Genomic DNA, 17537 nt, shown 5'->3' with positions numbered 1-17537 from the left:
GTTTTTTAGTTGACCTTTTGATTTCTTCTTTGACCCACTGTGTGTTGATAACCTAAATGTCCATTGAGAGATGGAATGTATAAAGGATATATGGTAGATATATACAGTGGAATATTACTCAACTGTAAAAAAGAAGAAAATTCTGCCCTTTGTGACAACATGGATAAAACTGGAGGATATTATGTTAAGTGAAAAATTCACACATAGAAAGACAAACATGTATGGTTCCACATTTATGTGGAATATAAAATAGTCAAACTCACAGAAGCAAAGAGTAGAATGGTGGATGACAGGGTCTGGGAAGAGGGTGAAATGGAGAGGTAATAATTAAAGAATACAAAATATCACTTATGCAAGATAAATATGTTCTGGAGATCTACCTATGCAGATAGTGCCTTAGCTAACTGTGTTGTATACTTAAATTTGATAATGTTAGGGGACAGACAGATGAGGATGGTGGGAACACAAGGTTAAGAGAATAATTCTATAAAATGGGTCCACTGTGATGACCCCTACATGCTTTTTACCTACAGCCTTTCCTGGCCTAAATAGAAAGGACATGTCACATTCCTCAGCAAACTACCCATCTTCAGGGGAAATGCAGGCCGAAGATAATGTCAATAGGAGAAACCCAGGAGACTTGCGTGACCAGATCCTGAAACTGGAAGATAAGGATAGTTCCTCCTAACAATATAATCTCTAAGAATGTATGGTTAGGAATCCAATTAGAACTGGTCAGCATGGGCCACGGTGACTTGGAGTTACTTTGACAGTGGGTATTTGAAAGTCTGAAGTCATCTTGCTGTCAGTCAAAAGTCAAGGGGTAGACTTGGGCAGGACTCTCCGGTATCCCCAATAAAACTAGAGTACAGAAGAGGCACACTGTCCCTCTCCTTTCAGAGAGGACCCATTCTATCCCTTGAGAGTGTCCCCTTTTCCCCTTTCCCATCCTTTCAATAAACTCATTTCTGTTACTCTGAGCAGCATGTCTGAAATCTTTCTGACTTGGTTGTAAGAATCAGGGTTTTAAGGGGGTATTCATGTTCAGTTTCTCAGAAGGCCCCAACTCTGAAACACTAGGAGGTTAGATCTTAGGGCAAGGGTTCTTTCCACTAAAGAGAGAGGAGAGAGGAAGCTTTTGGAAGCACATGAATGTGTTTATGGCCATGATGGTAGTGATGGTTTCTCAGGTGAATACTTATTTCCAGACTCATCAAGTTGTATTATTAAATATTTACAGCTTTTTATATTTCAGTGACCCCCCTCAGTAAAATAGTTTAAAATAAAATAAATGAGAAGTGCTTGGAAGGGCTAGGGACATGGCTCAGTGATAGAGTGCTTGCCTAGCATCTGAAAGACCGACTTTGATCCCCACCACTGCCAAAAACTAAACAAAACAAAACAAAGGAACCATGTTTGGGGTTAGTTTTGGTCGGCTTTTTTGATGCTGCGACTGAAAGACCCAACCAGAACAACTGCAGAGGAGGAAAGGTTTATTTGGGAGAATCACGGTTTCGGAGGTCTCAACAGGCTCCATTCCTGGGAGCTCAAGGTGAGGCTGAACATCATGGCAGTAAAGGTGAGGCTGAACATCATGGCAGTAAAGGGTGGCAGAGAAAAGCAGCTCACATGGTGATCAGAAAGCAGAGAGAGAGAGAGAGATTCCACTCTCTAGATACAAAATACAGACCCCATAGCCACGCCCCCAATGAACCACTTCCTCCAGCCAAACCCCACCTAACTCTAGTTACCCCTCAGTTAATCCCATCAGGGATTAATTCACTGAGATTAGGGCTATAACCCAATTATTTCTCCCCTACACCGTCTTGCATTGTCTTACACATGAGCTTTTGAGTCTAAACCATGACAAGTTTTCTTAGCTATTTGTTAGTTGTTAAAAAAAAAATAAAGAATTGAAAAACTGGTTGTTGGCTGAAATTGTAAACTGATCAATGTTGCTTTAGAATATTTGGATGGTAACAGCTTCTTTGCATTCTCTACTTCTCTCCAGATAGTGCAATATCTATAAAAAAATAGAATCTGGAAAATTTTTGCTAAAGTGGTAAATATCTGACTGCTGAGCATTCCACTTTTTGAGAAAGGCAACAGAAGGAACAACTAACACTAATTTTCAATAGTTCCCCCCCCACCTTTTTTTTTCCTTTTTTACTGAGGATTGACCCTGGGGTATTTTACGACTGAGCTACATTCCCAACACTTTCTTAAATTTATTTTTAAATTTTGAGAGGGTTTCACTAAGTTGTTTGGTGCTTTTCTAAGTTGCTGAGGCTGATCTCAAACTTGTGATCCTCCTGCCTCAGCCTCCTAAATTGCTGGAATTACAGGTATGCAACAGAGTTCTCAGCTACTTCCCCCATTTTTAACCCCACATTGCACTACCTCCTTCCAATTGGTGCTTTCTGAGTTTCTCTATTTCTGCAAGCCAATTTACTCAGCTTTCTTGGATACCACTTAGATTGGTTTCTGCCACAACAAAACACCACAAACATGCTAGTTTAAAACAATAAAAGTATATTGTTTTATGGGCCTGGAGGACAGATGTAAAAAAATCAAAGCTTAAGCAGGGCCATCCTTCCACCAGAGGCTCTAGGGGAGAACACATTCCTGGTCTCATCCAGCTTTGGTGCAGTTGGCATTCCTTGGCTTATAACCACATCATTCCAATCTCTGACTCTTATCTTTTGTATAATCTGACCCATCTGCCTTATTCTTACAAAAAAAAGAAAATTTAGGATGATCTCTATATCTTTAGCTTAATTTACATTTGCAAAGACCCTTTTTCCAAATAAGGTTATATTAACAAGTTCTTGGGTGTAAGACATGGACATATCTTTGGATATGATTTAACTCACTACACCACTGTTGTACTGCAAATCTCTTTAAGAAATTTGATGAAATTTATTGTTTATTAAGGACTTAATTTCTGCCCTCTTTATTTGTTATTGATTTTGCATATCACCTCACCAGATAGATAGATGGTATATTTGTAGGTATATATGTGTATATGTACACATGTGTGTGCATGTGTATATGTGCATATGTGTGTGTGTGTGTGTGTATTTTTTCTTTATGACCATTTACCAGGTAATTAGGAAAAAGAGAAAACAAATATGTGTGGTCAGTCTACCATCTTGACTTTGGTCTATATAATTACTTTCTGAAGAGTTTTTGCTAGATTGTCTCTAAATAAAATCAAATTATGCTAAAGTCTGAGAAGGTACAAAATAATCCAGGTTATCTAAAAGAGTTCAATTAGTAGTGTGTCTGTCCATCTGTCTATCTCTCTGCCTTTTAATATTTTTCAACTGGTTCTATCACGACTCCCCAACTATTCAAATTCTCTGTGTTTCCAGGGGTAACAATAAGATTTGGCATTTTTAAATTGTTTGTTCTATTTAGTTATACATGATAACAGAATGCATTTTGATTCTTTGTACACAAATAGAATACAACTTTTCCTTTCTCTGGTTGTACAGGATGTAGAGTCACACCATTCGTGTACTCATACATGTACATAGGGTAATTATGTTTGTCTCATTCTACCATCTTTCTTACTCCTGCCCCCTCCCCTCCTCTCATTTCCCTCTACACAATACAAAATTCCTCCATTCTTCCCTTATCCCCCTCCCCCCCGCCCCCCTTCTCCCATTATATATCAGTATCCACTTATCAAAGAAAACATTCAGCCATTGGTTTTGGGGGATTGGCTTATTTCATTTAGCATGATATTCTCCAACCTGATCCATTTACCTGTAAATGCCATAATTTTATTCTTCTTTATGGCTGAGTAATAATCCATTGTGTATATACACCACATTTTCTTTATCCATTCATCTTTTGAAGGGCATCTAGGTTGGTTTCATAGTTTAGCTATTGTGAATTGAGCTGCTATAAACATTGATATGGCCTCATCACTGTAGTATGCTGATTGTAAGTTCTTTGGGCATAGGCCAAGGAGTGGGATAGCTGGGTCAAATGTTGATTCCATTCCAAGTCTTCTGAGTCATACTGCTTTCCAGATTGACTGTACCAACTTGCAATCCTACCAGCAACGTACGAGTGTACCTTTTCCCCCATATCCTCACCAATACCTATTGTTATTGTATGCTTGATAATAGCCATTCTAATCAGAGTGAAGAGAAATCTGAGGGTATTTTTGATTTGCATTTCTCTAATTACTAGAGGTATTGAACATTTTTCATATGTTTGTTGATTGATTGTATATCTTCTTCTGCAGTGTCTGTTCAGTTTCTTAACCCATTTATTGATTGGGTTATTTGTATTTTTGGTGTTAAGTTTTTTAAGTTCTTTATAAATTCTGGGGATTAGTGCTCTATCTGAAGTGCATGTGGTAAAGATTTTCTCCTATTCTGTAGGTTCTCTCTTCACATTATTCATTGTTTCCTTTGCGGAGGAAAAGTTTTTTAGTTTGAATCCACCCCATTTATTGATTCTTATTTTTATTTCTTGTGCTTTGGGAGCCTTGTTAAGGAAGTCTGGTCCTAAGTCAACATGATGAAGATTTGGGCCTACTTTTTCTTCTATTTGGTACAGGGCCTCTGGTTTAATTCCTAGGTTCTTGATCCATTTTGAGTTGAGTTTTATACAGGGTAAGAGATAGAGGTTTAATTTCATTTAACATTTGGCAATTTGTTATGACACTTCCCTAAAAGGTAGGAACAAAATAATAGGAAATTGTACTAACTTATGCAAAGTTAATCATTATGACATTTTGCTGACTGTATCTTTTGAAATATTTTACATCTTTCCCGTGGTTTTGACTGCAGTTTCTAACTAGTGATAGCAGTACATGGCATATATGCTAAAGCCTTGCTGTTGGCCATGATCACTAATCAGTCATATCATTTATTCTCAGTAAGCCCAGATACATGTTCAGAATTATTTTCAGCATGGCCTCCATGCTTCCATACCAATTTACTGGAGCTAGCACATCAGCTGAAAATTTTTTTGCCATCTCTGCTCTGAACTAGCTTACTGATATCCTGGTTTCAATGCATTTTAGCATGGTAGATCTCTCCTAATATTATAATGTTGACATCTTTCTGCTGTAATCAAGTAGTTAGAGAAGGCTGTGAAATCTCTTCACTATGAGAGGATATAGACTTTATCCCTTCCACCGTCTGAGGACACAGCAACAAAGCACCATCTTTGAAGTAGAGATAGGGTTCTCACCAGACACCTAATCTGCTGGTGCCTTGATTTTGGACCCTCCAGTTTCTAGAACTTGAAGCAATAAATTTCTATTTATAAATTACCCAATCTAAAGTAATTTCTTACATCAGCAGGAATAGACTAAGACAGGGAGTGAGTATTTCAGTTCTGAAGCAGTTGAGCACTTGAGGGTCCTAGAGCTGGTGACCACTTAATGAGGAAAAAACAATTTTGAGGCTCAGAACAATTAGGAAAATTCAAGATTCCCATCTGCATTGAAATGAAAGGCTAAAATCAGGATAAGTATAGCAAGAAGTTGTTTGCTCAAAAGTCTACTTCTCCCTTCTTTTTCCTGTTATATGTTTAGTTGGTTTTTTTTTTTTTTTTTTTTTTTTTTTTTTTTTACAATTTGAAATGTTTATTAGATAGTCATGTAAAATTTGAAATGCTGATTAGACATTCATGCGGGAATATCAAGTTGGAAGTTGAATACATGATTCTATTTCTTTTTTTTTTTTTAATCATAAATTTACATAGGGCAATGTTGTTTGATTCATTGTTATTTTTTCCCTTCCCCCCACCCCTCCCACCCCTCTTTTCCCTCTATACAGTCCTTCCTTCCTCCATTCTTACCACCCTCCTTATCCCTAACCCTAAACCTAACCCTAACCCTAACGCTAACCCCTCCTACCCCCCATTATATGTCCTCATCCGCTTATCAGCGAGATCATTCGGCCTTTAGTTTTTTGAGATTGGCTTATCTCACTTAGCATGATATTCTCCAATTTCATCCATTTGCCTTCAAATGCCATAATTTTATCATTCTTCATGGCGGAGTAATATTCCATTGTATATATATGCCACAGTTTCTTTATCCATTCATCAACTGAAGGGCATCTAGGTTTGTTCCACAATCTGGCTATGATGAATTGAGCAGCTATGAACATTGATGTGGCTGTATCTCTGTAGTATGCTGATTTTAAGTCCTTTGGGTATAGGCCAAGGAGTGGGATAGCTGGGTCAAATGGTGGTTCCATTCCAAGCTTTCTGAGGAATCTCCATACTGCTTCCCAGAGTGGCTGCACTAATTTGCAATCCCACCAGCAATGTATGAGTGTACCTTTTTCCTCGCATCCTCGCCAACACCTATTGTTGCTTGTGTTCTTGATAATCGCCATTCTAATTGGGGTGAGATGAAATCTTAGGGTAGTTTTGATTTGCATTTCTCTTATTACTAGAGATGTTGAACATTTTTTCATATATCTGTTGATTGCTTGTACATCTTCTTCTGTGAAGTGTCTGTTCATTTCCTTAGCCCATTTGTTGATTGCATTATTTGTATTCTTGGTGTAGAGTTTGTTTAGTTGTTTACCTTCTATGTAGTCAGGTGACTCAGTTCCTCTGTATCTAGGAGGCAAATATGATTCTCTTAGCCAATCGTGGTATTTTTAGTCTAGTCTGCTTTTCAGAGACTGGTATAAGAAGAGCCATGTGATCCTTCTGGTCAGTGAAAGATTGGAAATAGGCTGCATTGCTTCTCAGAAAGGCTTGCTCTTACAAACAAAAAACAGTAACTTATTCTGACTTGGATGTGGGTGGATGAGGAGTGATATCCAAGCTGTCACAACCACTTATCTCATGAGAAGAACTAGTGTAAGTCAAAGAGCCAAGCTGCTAAGATGGCAGAATAAAGAAATGGCAAGAATCTGGTTCTTGATATTGCTGAGCTACTGAATAAACCAACCCTACAACTTCTTATATTGATAAAGGTTCTCCAGAGAAATAGAACTAATGAGCTGTATGTATAAATTTGTACTAAGGAATTTGTTCATGTGACTATGTAGGCTATGTCCCAAGAGATGAAATTGGCAAGCTGAAGGTCCAGGAGAACCAATGGTGTATTTCCAGGTCAAAGTCTGGTAGGTTCAAGGCCCAGGATGAGAAAAATTTTCAATGAGTCCAAAGGCAGGAAAAAAACTGATGTCTCAGATTGAATGCAGTGTGGCACAAAGAATTCCCTCTTATTCATGAGATGATTAGCCTTTTTATTCTATTCAGGCTTTAATTGATTGAATGAGACCCACCCATGTAAGGGAAGGCAGTTTGATTTGTGCAATCTATTTTATTAAATATTAAACATCCAAAACTGCCTCAAAGAATCTGAAGTAGAATGTCGAACCAAATATCTAGGCATGCAGCAGCTCAGTTGGGATAACACACAAAATTAACCATTGTCATTTCCACTTTTGAATTTCTTGATAAAATTTCCCCCTTTTCAATGGAATAAAGTCATGAAAGCCCCTTTGATCGATCTCTCCCTATTTTTGATCTGGAATTGCAGTACTGTGGTGAATGTAAAATATTGAGGTAAAGTGTAACTAGAAAGGGGAGTAATGGTCAAGTTTTGCAGACCCACTCAATACTTTTAATTCATTCTTAAATTATTTGTTTGTTTGTATGGGGAACTGAACCCAGAGGTCCTCTACCACTGAGCCACTCCCCCAATCCTTTTAATTTTTTTTTTTAATTTTGAGACAGTCTCCCTAAGTTGCCAAGGCTGTCCTTGAACTTGTAATCATCCTGCCTCAGCCTCATTCATTTTTTAAAAATTTTTTTAGTTGTTGATGGACCTTTATTTTATTCATTTATTTATATGCAGTGCTGAGAATAAAACCCAGTGCCTCACACATGCTAGGCAAGTGCTCTCCCATTGCACCCCGCCTCTAATTCATTCTTAAATTCAAGAAATACCAGTTGAATGATAACTACGTGCCATTGAGACATTTGGAATACTCCAGGGAACAGAAAAATAAAGATTGTTTGAGAAGCTGATATTCTATTTTAATAAATGAGTGATCAATTTTAATATAGTTTTAGATTTAAGTTCATTCTAGGATAAAATAATTTATGCCCCAAAGTGACAGCTCTTGCATAGCAATGCCCATCAGCAGACGCCACGAGATGTCAACCTACAGACAGAGCACCATCAAGTTTTACACAAACAAGATCCAAGCTTGGCAGGGTATTAAGAGTTTCATTTCAATCAATAAACAGAGTCTGGATTTCATCTATTGTCCTAAGCCTTCTATTGAGTGAACCCTGAAATAAATATCTATGTGACCACCAATATTAAGCCCCTTGTTTCTGACCTTAACTGTACTGTGTACTTAGAGTATTGCCTCTGTTCTTTGTTTGCACATCATTCTCTGCTGGAAATGGATTCCAGTCTTGAATCCCAGCCAAATTGTCTGGGCCTGAGAAGCCGGCTAGTCTTGCCAACCTTTTCTCTCTAGGGGATCTGAATCTTATCCCAAAGTTCTTCTTTCTACAGTCCACTGGCAAGGACCTTATTACAACCCAGACAACCCCTCCCACTACAAACATAAAACTGTCAACTGTAAGATAATAACATTTCCCGTATAACCAATTCCTGGTGTCGTGCTCCCACTGGGTTTATTCCAGATGGTGACTACCAACATTGATCTGGTTTGGACTCAGGTTTGGTGTGTCCTCTTAGATGTTGAAATTGGGAGAGCTCTATAGTTATATCCGTTAGACTAACCCTGACCCCACCAGTCGTGGCTCATTTCCCTCCTATTAATCTGTAGCTGAAGTTCCCTTCTGGCTCTCCTGCCAAGACCAATCAGATCACAATGAATAACAGTTAAGAATTTCCCTATTCTGCAGTTTGCTTTTCTAAACAACTCTTTATATCTTAATGCATCTTAATCATAATTATAAGGTTTCATTCTTTATGTAGAATATTAGGACACCTACAAAAATCATTTTCAAAAACTGTCTAAGATATGGATGCTGCATCCAATGTTTACACTTTTTGTAAGCAATATGGTCCTAATCCAATATATCATGCAGAGTGCAGATCAGTGTTTCTTCTAACTTCAACAGTGATAAATATTTATTAAGCCTCTACTGTGTTCATGGCACTATACCAGGTGCTGCTATAACCATTTTTCCTTTCCAGGAAAAATAAATTCAAATATGGAATAAAAAGCCCAAACTCATGAAACTGGACTGCCTTTGTTTCTTAAAAATTCAACATGCTGCAGCTGTGTGCTTAAAACTGGTTCAAACAAGATCATTAAATAAAGCATTATTATTTTGGGGAATATAATATTGTCTGAATAAAAAACCAAAGTGAAAACTATCAGTAAAAAACATAGTGTATGTATGTGCAGATTGTAATTAAGTTAGACATTCCTCCACTGTTCTGTGACATGGCCAATTCAGAGTGCCTTACCATTAATCTTGAAGATATTTAAAGATGTTCACTTTTCCAATTCTTTTCCTTTTAAAGTATATGTGAACTTTATTTGCAATAAAAAAAACTCATAACTTTTTACTACTTTTTGATGTACCATTTCTGGCAAGTGATGCCTGGAATAAATCAGCTTTGACTTTTTGGATTACAATTGTTGTTCCAGAGTTGTAGCACACACATTTTCTAGCCCTAACCATGATTTAAAAAAAGCAAGAAAAAAAAGAAATAAAATGTATGTGTGTGTGTATATAGGATAAGAATCAGCCAACTCTGTCACTATCAGAAAGCTTCTAATGTTGAATTTTAATTATATACCTGAATGACTAGAACTTTTGGCTTTTATTTTTCAAATACATATTAGTGTAAAATGAATTGAAATAAAAAGCTTTTAAAGTAATTTTAGGTATCTGCATGGTGATGTTTGAATGAAAGAACTTTTGATTTCATACTTCAGATGTCACATCTATGAACATAAAAATGTACATAGCTATAGTCATCTAGGAAAAATCTTCCTCAAGTAATTGAGGAATGGTCCAAGTTTTAGATAATTCTGACATATTACAAAATTTTTGTAGAGTATTTTGCTCTCTAAAAGTTTTTGACACATATTTATGTTCAAGACCATATTTTATAGATCACAGATCAGTTACTTTGAGGAGGAAGGCATTTGTTCTCGAATAGAGCCAGAAGTAAATAAATAATAAATAGTATTATGTAATAGACATTTCTACAGATAAATGGTTTTAACTCTCATGATTAAAGCTTTAATGGCTAAATTTCCACAGATTAGTAAAGATTCCAGTTTTAATAGTGATTCTCTGTTTTTAATAACAGTTTTACTTTTCCTATCATTAAGCTGATGAGAAGTTAGTAGAGAAAGTTCTCATTCCTATATAATTGCTTTGTTTTAAAAATGTTAATTTATGAACAATAATTTTCTTATTTCTTGAGGTATAGATCATGAAGTTCAGAGGTAATTATTGTTTGTCCAGTAAAACTAATCAGTTGAATAGGAATGGGTTGTAATTATCAAAAGTAATACCAGGAAATAGCTTTTAACTTTAAGTAAAATAGAGTTTTATAACAGTTAATTAAATCAAAGAATCTTTTAGTGGGAACTGTAAGTACTAATAATTGACAGTGCATCCTTGCTGTGTATTTTGTATTTTGCTGAATATTTCTTTATTTTTTAAAATTCTCGAAAGAGTATTATGGAAAATGTACTGGTATTACCCTTTTTTAAAAAAAAATTGTTGTTTTTAGATATACATGACAATAGAGTACATTTGGACATATTACATATGCGTGGGGTGCAACTCATTAAAATTTTGATCCCATTCTTGTGGTTGAACATAATGTGGTTTTGTATTCACATATGAGCTTAGGAAAGTTATTAGACTTATTTTATTAGCCTTATTTTCTGGAGCTGATGTTTCAAAGGAAAGTTACAGGTCTTAGAACAAACTCAGGTTCCTGAGCTGAGTAATCCAACTCAGCCTCCTCTGCTCCAATTGCATTTTTGTCATGTCTATCTTATACAAGTATGTTTTATCTTCTCTGTTAATTCGTAAACTCATTGCAAGGCAACAGCATCTCTTTTTAATTTTTATATTCATTAATTACTTTGGTCATAGTAGAAATTGACATACATGTGTGTACATTTCATAAAACATATTAATAATAGCACTATGATATACAGTAATAATTTTTTTTTTAAATTAAGGGCCAAATAAGTTCATCTTATGATTAAATTACTTGATCATTTCTTAATGTATTTAAAGGTCCAAAATATTAGATTTCTTATTACTGATTTTGGACACAAAAAGTCATTTTCTATTCTGATATGAATAAAATGGCCCATAAATCCCTTTGGACAGTTTTGCTGCCAAAGAGTACAAGCATTCATTAATAAATATTTACTGAGCATCTACTCTGTGCCAAGCACTACTGCAGTAGCTGAAGATACAGAGGTGAACAAGAAAAACAAGGTTTCCACTTTTATGGAGCTAAATTCTAGTGCAAAAAGTAATAGAGGTGATTAAGACAATACAAATCAGAATGATAGGAGGGTCTTCCACTTTAGCATGGATAGTTGGACAGGCTTTACCATGAACTTAAAATTTAGCCAAGACCAAAAGAATGAAAGGAACATTAGCTTGTGCAGTTTGAAGAAGAGAAATAATAGTGATTTGGCTGGACTATTAGTGAAACAGCATGATTTCCAGCCTATCTGGGTCTCATCATTCCAGACTTTCCTGATAAGTGTGGATTAGATAATTCCAGTCAAATGTTTCTGTGTTGGAATTTGATACCAAATGTTCCTTTATAATTTTTGAGACTAATTTAAGTCACCTCACATTCTTGTTCTTTAGGTGATGAACTGAACTATCATTCCTTCTGGGACATTATTCTCTTGTTCTTATGTTGCTCTTTCCTCTCTGAATCAACACATATGGTGCTTGCTCTTCCACCCAAATATTTCAGCTGCCCTCTTAGAAACCCACAGCACATCCCCTCTATATTTGAAGAGGGGTCCCTTGACCTATGGGTCACGACTGATACCTGACTTTGTTAGGAAGGTACTCTTCTTCCACCCAAGATTCTGACACCTGTGTCACAACATCACCCTCTACTCCAAGTCCTGTTCTTATCATCCCTGATGTCAGTGTTTTTCTACCTCTCTAACTCCAGTGAGCTTCACATCCCTCTCCCACAAACCCTGACAACTTTAGATATACTCTGAACCTTGTTATCCTTTACCTTCTATCTTCCAGTTCTCTCCTTAAACCTGACTCCCCATAGAGTTTTTTTCTGAGTGCATAGACATTGTCAATTTTTAAATTAACTACACACATGTTCCTATGTCCTATTGGGAACATGTAACTATGTTCCCAATAGTTACAGTTTGTGGTTGGGCATGTTCTTGTCCACAATTCCAACTTTAACGCCTCTCTCCCTTTGCACTTCAGGTTTAATGGGTTGGTGATGCTGTCTCACTTTTGCTAGCTTCTGTGTGCCTCACCCACACTGGTTGGTACACTTAATCCTTCCCACACACTTATAAATAATTTTTTCTTGAAACCATCCTGTGTGAAAACCCTTTGGAATGTGCCATCTCTTTTTTTGCTCTGACCCTGGCCATTTCAAAACTGAAAAGAGGTATAGCACAGTGGTGTGCAGTGGTGCTCATCTGTAATCCCAGTGACTTGGGAGGCTGAGGCAGGAAGATTGCAAGGTCAAAGCCAGCCCCAGCAAAAGCAAGGTGCTGAGCAACTCAGTGAGACCTTGTTTCTAAATAAAATACAAAATAGGGCTGGGGATGTGGCTCAGTGTCCAAGCACCCCAGGTTAAATCCCAGCTTGAATTATTATTGTTAATAATAAAACCAGGCTGGGACTATAGCTCAGTGATTTGCCTAGCATGTATGAGGCACTGGGTTTGCTCCTCAGCACCATATAAATGTAAAGCAAATAAAGGTCTAAAAAATGCAATAACATTATTTTAAAAAATAAAACCATTTCAAAGCTTTTATATGAAGATATTCATTGCAGCATTATATTCAATAGCAAATAAATTATAAACAGCTTATAGAACTGTAAAATAAATGACTAATAAATGATGTTACATCAATATGAGAAAATATTGTTCACCTCTACAGTGAGACTTCTGAAGATTGCAGAAAACATGAGCATAGAAATAATGTGCCCAACATGGGATACACATAGCTTTAGAACTACATCCTTAAAAGTAAGACTATCTTTGGATAAGGAGTAAAAGATACTATACAAATATGAAGATAATTATGTCTGGTTAAGATCTACTGATTATTTTTAATTTCAGAAGTTTATATAATTAAAGAAAATTGTTTTAAGTGCTTCATGAACATCAGTTTTAGGATATTATAAAAATATTATACTTATTAAACCAAGATAAATGCTCCAAGCACAGGAAAAGCAATTATTAAACACTTGAATTATTATTTTTACATCTTAAACTTAGCCATAAATTGTTAACACACCTGGCTTCCAAGGTTGAACTACAGGTCTTGTAAGATGGAACATATTATTTAATGGATGGTTTTTAATTGCTTGCAATCAAGACACAATCTCTTAAATAAACAATCAGCTTTATAATCGAATTTAATTAAAGAAACATCTGTTCAGTTATATTAGATAATCTGGTTCTTAACTTTGAAATCTGTATTTGGTAACCTTTATTTCTATTTACCTATCTTCTAAAATATTCAAATGTCAGTGAGGGAGGAGGGAAGGGAAAAGGAAGTACTGAGGAATGATATTGACCAAATTATACTGTTATATTATGTGCATGTACAAATATGTAAACCCACTACTATTATGTGTAATTATTATGAGCCAATGAAATATGGGAAAAACAAAATAAAGTATTCATACTTCAAATTTAAATTTAATATATTCAGAGTCATGAGACTGATCACATAACTAGATTTCAGGGAGACAAAAACAAAGAAGAACTAATTAACTGAACCTTAAGTTCATCTTAAATTTTGGAATAAAAAATTTATAAATAAATCTGATTCTTAAGAAAACATTCCTCAGAGGGACATGCCTCTCTGTGGAATTCTGAAAAGTGATATTAAGAGTATGTATAAAATAGAGATATTCTGCAGAAAGGCCAGTGATGTGAATCCCAGTAACTATGCCAAAACCATCACAGCCCTAGGTCTGGTTGCTTGACGTTTCAATTCAATTCACTTTTGATGATTTTATTTCTCATCCACTAGCAAGGTGCAGAATTATGGGCTTTTAAAATTACTTTTATTCATACTTTTTCGGTTCTAGAACAATGTCTTTTTCTCCTCCATCAGTTCTCTCTGTCTCTCTCTCTGATGCTGAACATCGAACCCAGAAATTTACACATGCCAGATTATCAGTTGTCATTTTTGTGGTAACCAGAATCATCAAAAAACAAGTCTTAATGCCCCTGTTATAAAGGGAATGCTGGTTTACATTAGTGGGGTAAGGCCAGATGACCTAATCAGTGTCATGCAACTCTTGTTTCAACAAACCATATAAATCTACTTCTACTCTGATAATGGTCTCTATGAATGAGATAATTTATCAGCTAAGTGACAAAGAGTAGCAAAAGGATCAAAAGTCACTGAAAGAAACCCAATATACATGATTCATCTTAATGCTACAGGACTAAGCAGGGAGCTAGTTATCTTACTCATTTATTTTCTGATGTTTTTACAGACTCACTTACTCTTCTGCATACTCTTCACATGGGAACACACTTTCACCAAACAATTAAGATGCATTCTTTTTCACAGGAACTATAATGTTTTCTTAGAACGGATTAATTCAGACAAATTACTTTTAAAACAAATCCAGTTTAAAACAACTTTTATAAAAAATTCATTCATTTAGGTTAATATCTACATGTTTCTGTATATTTAAAAAACTAGGCACCAAAGTACAATATGCAAATCAATAAATACATGGGACTGTAAAATTAATGCCTCCTTGACTGCTAATATTACATTCAAATCTCTAATATACGAAGAACATGAAAAATAATTAAATGACAGGGAATTGAACAAATAAACTCGGAAGAAAAGCAGAAATCTGCTAGTCCCAGTGGTGAGTGCCTGTAATCCCAGCAGTTCAGGAGACTGAGGCAGGAAGATGGCAAGTTCAAAGCTAGCCTCAGCAATTTAACCAGGCACTAACAAACTCAGTGAGATCCTGTCTCTAAATAAAATACAAATAAAGCTGGGGATGTGGGGATGTAGATCAGTGTTTGACTGCCCCTGGGTTCATTCACCAGTACCAAAAAAAAAAAAAAAAAAAAAAAAAAAAAAAAAAAAAAAAAAAAAGAAAGAAAAAGAAAGAAAAGTAGAAATCTGAAATTCTGAAAACAAGTTTCTTTAACAGTATTTTTAAAAAACTTAGTTACCTTGTAAAGTCACAAAAGGTTCATTATTAAGTGGCAGAAATAAAATTTGACTTTATCTTTAATTGCGTGTGGAAGAAGCATTTGCTAGTTAAAAAAAACAAAATAATTACCATAATGATTAGCCTACAACTGGAATCCCGGTCCATTTGAAGAACGCTGCTCCTAGTTGTGAAAGCAATGAATACTTTGTTGAACAAATTTGTTCTTCATTCCATCAACTGTATATATACAGATTCCTCAACTTGTCTTTGTATCATGTCCTGATAAACCCATAAAAGTTAGCCATATCATAAGTTAAAAATCCAGTTAATCCATATCATAAGTTAATATCCCTTACCTCCTGAACATCATAGCTTAGCCTAGCCTACCTTAAACACCCAGAACACATAAAGTGCCTACAGAAAAATTATCTAACTCAAAGCATACTTTTCAATAAAGTGTTGAATATCTCATGTCATTGAATACTGTACTGAGAGTGAAAAAAAGAATGGGTATGGGTATGCTTTTGCACTCTTACAAGGTAAAAAGAAAAAATCATGAGCTGAATGTACCATTGTAGGTTAGGAACTTTCTATAACCAGAATCTTGCCAGAAGCTGCATCAATTTGTTTTCATTTCTCTACTCACTATAGGTCTAACAATATTAATGTTAACTAGTAAGTATGAAGATGATTCCTTTACTTGAGTTACCTATTATTTCATTCAGTGAGCATTTATAATATCGCTGATAGTTTAGCTTTGATAAATTCATAATCTCTTCCCAAACTCTCTTTTGGTTGGATTCCTTGCAGACCATTATCAAATATTTAGTGTGTAGCTAGAAGGTTCCTTCTTATCCTATGGATAAAAGACTCTAGGATGCTTTAATATATTTAATAGTTCTTTTAAATAACTCCTGATGTGTGTTTGTAGTGGTTAACACTATTTATGCTTTTATGTATATACAGGTATTTCTAGGTTGTATCAGACCCTTGGGCTATCAGCAGTCCCATCAGTGTATTTCTGTTCTTAAGAAGAAAACCTATTTCTGATTCCATTCTGTAACTTGTTTAATTGTGGGCTACTAATAAATTTCCCACAAGAGGTCACCAAAGTGCTAGCTTTTCTGGTGTGTGATTTTTCTAACATCTTGTCCTTGCTACCTTGGAATTGAGAAAGATTTTCTGTTTCCTGATTTTCTACCTATTAACTAGGCAGATCTGCTAGTCTGTTCCAGACAATGAAGATTAGCAATTGAGAATCAGGGTTTAGGGTCAAGGCAGTTTATGGAGATTGAAGCTCCTAGAGGAAATGTCAAGTCTGTCACGTGGGCTTCAGAACATTCTTTACCACAATGTATACCTAAAAAGAAAGGGGAAAACAACCAGCCTCATTTTGAACTCATTAATCAAACTCCTTTAGCCATAAATTAGATATTTGTAAGGGAACATTAACACTTTTCAGGTCCTGGATTAACTTTCCATTTTCTCACACACACCAGAATGATAGAACAGACACCTGAAAGAGGCCTATGCTTAATTAAAATCCCTTCAGGGATTGTTATGGTTTGGATTGAGGTGTCCCCAAAAAGCTCTTGTGAGAGACAATAAAAGAAGATTCAGAGGAGAAATGATTGGGTTGTAAGACTCTTAACCCAATCAGTGAATTAATCCCTGATGAGATTAACTGAAATGGTAGGGTATGGCCAGAGGAGGTGGGAACAGGGTGTGGCTATGGGGTATATATTTTGTATCTGGAGAGTCATGTCCTTTTTTCTCTGCTTTCTGACCACCATGTAAGGGGCTTCCCTCCACCACATTTTTCCACTATGATGTTCAACTTCACCTGAAGCCCCAAGGAATAGAGCCAGCCTTCTATGGACTAAGACCTCTGAAACTGTGAGCCCTTAAAATTTTCCTCCTAAAATTGTTTTGGTCAAGTTTTTTAGTCATAGCAGTGAAAAAGCTGACTAAAACAAGGATGAATGAATATGTAAATATTAAAAGTACTATAAATAATGTGAAATTACTGCTAGAACCAACTACTTGGGAGAATCTTTAGACTCAAGCAGTTGGATTCTATTATAAAGAATATGGTTTGAAACAAGTTGATATTTTAATAACAGCATTTGTTTTCTTTACAGAAAACA

This window comes from Sciurus vulgaris (assembly GCF_902686455.1).
Source record: "Sciurus vulgaris genome assembly, chromosome: 7".
Taxonomy (NCBI): domain Eukaryota; kingdom Metazoa; phylum Chordata; class Mammalia; order Rodentia; family Sciuridae; genus Sciurus; species Sciurus vulgaris.
The sequence above is the reverse complement of the archived record's forward strand: the minus strand, read 5'-3'. Positions refer to the sequence as shown.